This window comes from Gossypium hirsutum, chromosome A10 (assembly GCF_007990345.1).
Source record: "Gossypium hirsutum isolate 1008001.06 chromosome A10, Gossypium_hirsutum_v2.1, whole genome shotgun sequence".
Lineage (NCBI taxonomy): Eukaryota > Viridiplantae > Streptophyta > Magnoliopsida > Malvales > Malvaceae > Gossypium > Gossypium hirsutum.
Genome location: NC_053433.1, coordinates 29,255,750 through 29,258,860, shown reverse-complemented (window position 1 = coordinate 29,258,860; position 3,111 = coordinate 29,255,750). Strand labels below are relative to the sequence as shown.

The following is a 3,111-nucleotide window of genomic DNA, read 5'->3' as shown; positions in this document are numbered from 1 at the left end:
AAATTGAGGAATGATATCTCTTCTTTTGTGCATATGGAGCTAGAAACACTCTATGATGCATGGGAGAGATACAAGGATCTATTGAGAAGGTGCACTCACCATAGGTTATCACTCTGGCTACAGGTTCAAACTTTTCACAATGGCCTGAATCCTTCGACTAGATAGATGATTGATGCAGCTGCTAGTGGGACTATCAATAATAAGACACTTGAGGAGGCTTATGAATTTATTGAAGAAATGTCACTGAATAATTATTAGTGGAGGTCATGAGAACAAAGCCGACAAAAGCAGCTAGTGTTTTCAACCTCGATGCGGTTACTATGTTGTCTAACTAGGTAACTTTTAAATAAAAAGATTGACGGTTTGTGTGCTTCTACTGAAGTACATCCCGTGATGAGGTGCAATTCAAATGGAGGAGGAGTACACACAGAATATCAATCCTTCAACCCTAACATCGAGGAGGATCAAGTTCAATAAATGGGTAGCAATAATTCTAGATCTCAAAATAACCATACAGTACCACTTATAATGCAGGTTGGAGGAACCATCCCAACTTCTTGTGGGGTGGGAAAGGAAATCAAAGGACACAACATCCCCCAGGTTTTCAACAACCACCTTACCAACAGGAAAAGAAGCCGAACCTTGAGAAGATGCTAACAAAATTTATCTTAGTGTCAGAGACTCGTTTTTAGAATACCGAAACAGCATTTAAGAATCAACAAGCGTCGATCCAAGGGCTCAAAACTCAGATAGGCTAACTTACCAAATTAATTTCTGAACGGCCACAAGGTAGTTTGCCAAGTAACACTGAATCTAACCCAAGGGAACAACTCAATGCGATTACCACTCGAGAAAAAGAAGGGTTCGTTGAACCTGAACCAGAATCGAGGCAAGAAATTGTGGTAAGTAAAGGTAAGGATGAGGTGGACCAGAGTGAGCGAAAACTGGTAAGTAGAGAATACAAACCTCTTGTGCCATACCCCAATATGACAAGGAAAGACCACACAGAGGAACAATTTTGTAAATTCCTTAAATTATTAAATAAATTACATATTAACTTACCATTTATTGAAGCTCTTTTGTAGATGTCAAATGCAGTTAAATTTTTAAAGGAGCTTTTAGCAAATAAACGGAAGTTGGAGAGGCGTCGCATGTAGAGTTGAACGCAGTTTGCGCAGTCGTTCTACAAAATAAGTTACCCAAGAAGTTGAAAGATCCAGGGAGTTTTATGATTCCTTATTTGATTGGTAGTTTGAATGTTGATAAGGCACTAGCTGATTTAGGCACTAGCATTAATTTGATGCCATATAAAATGTTTAAACAACTTGGTCTTGGGGAACCTAAACCCACTAGGATAAGTATTCAATTAGCTGATAGATCTGTTAAATATCCTAGGGGAATTATAGAGGACGTACTTGTAAAAGTAGATAAATTTATATTCCTTATTGATTTCTTTGTGCTTGACATGGATGAGGATGTTGAAGTGCCTTTAATCTTAGGTCGTCCATTTTTAGTCGTTGCTAGGGCTGTTATTGATATGGGTAATGTTAAACTGGTACTTAGAGTAGGTGAAAAAGAGATTATTTTTAAAATTTATGATGCCATGAGATTTTCTAGGGAACAGAATGACTCATGTTATTTTATTGACTCTATTGATCATGCTACTTAAGATTCCTTTCAGGAAATCATACATAAGGACACAATGGAACTGTGTCTTGCCCAAGGAGAGGGGGTGGATGATGATTCTGAGATAGGAATCGAACTAAATTCCAATTAACCTCCCCAAGAACAGCAGAATATGAGGGTATTAAGGTAAACGATGAACTTAAGGAAAAACCCTCTATTGAAGAACCTCCCAAACTAAAACTTAAACAATTGCCGAATCACTTGGAATATGCATTCCTTGGAAATAATTCTACATTACCGGTAATTATTGCATCTAACTTGCAACCAAGGAGAAAAAGAAATTACTCCAAGTATTAAAAGAGCATAAAAGGGCCATAGCTTGGAAAATTTCTGACATCAAAGGGATCAGCCTTTCTTTTTGCACCCACAAAATTTTAGTGGAAGATGAATATAAGCCATGTGTGCAAGCCCAAAGACGATTGAATCCTAACATGAAGGAAGTTGTTAAAGCTGCGGTAATTAAACTCCTAGATGCTGGAATTATTTATCCTATTTCTGACAGTTCTTGGGTAAGTCCAGTGCAAGTTGTTCCTAAAAAAGGAGGAATGACTGTTGTAGCCAATGAGAAGAATGAATTAATCCCAACAAAGACAATCACAAGTTGGAGAATTTGCATTGACTATAGGAAGCTGAATGATGCCACGAGAAAAGATCACTCCCCCCTTCCATTCATTGACCAAATGTTGGAAAGATTATCAGGGCACATGTACTACTGCTTCTTAGACGGACTCTCTGGCTATTTTTAAATCCCAACAGCTCCTGAAGGTCAACAAAAGATGACATTTACATGCCCATACGGTACGTTTGCTTATCGTAGAATGCCTTTTAGATTATGTAATGCTCCTACTACTTTTTAGCGTTGCATGATGGCCATTTTTGACGAACTCGTAGAAGACATCATGAAGGTATTTATGGATGATTTCTCAGTTTTCAGTAACTCTTTCCATCTTTTCCTTAAAAATTTAAAATGGTTCTTAATAAGATACGAGGAAACAAATCTTATGCTTAACTGGGAAAAATGTCACTTTATGGTTCAAGAAGGTATTGTGTTAGGACATAAAATTTCTAGTAAAGGGATTGAGGTTGATAAATCTAAAATTGAAGCCATTGAGAAACTACCTCCCCCTAAATTGGTTAAGGCTATTAGAAGCTTTTGAGAACATGCTGGGTTTTATAGAAGATTTATTAAAGATTTTTCTAAAATAGCTAAGCTTTTGACTAAATTACTAGAAAAAGATGTGCCTTTTAATTTCGATAAGGAATGTTTAGAAGCATTTAATACTTTAAAGGACAAATTAACTAAAGCTTCAATTATAATTGCACATGATTGGAATTTACCTTTTGAACTAATGTGCGATGCGAGTGATTTTGCAGTAGGTGTAGTTCTGGGACATCGAAGAGACAAGCATTTTCAACCCATTTATT

The 3,111-nt window shown here is 36.8% G+C and overlaps 1 non-coding gene across 1 annotated transcript; it reads right to left on the bottom strand.

Annotated features, from left to right (window-relative positions):
* Window positions 1–107, bottom strand: LOC121209116 (small nucleolar RNA R71). Its single transcript, XR_005904233.1, has one exon. It is a non-coding gene; the product is annotated as a small nucleolar RNA R71 (small nucleolar RNA).
* Between the last annotated feature and the right edge of the window lie 3,004 nt (window positions 108–3,111).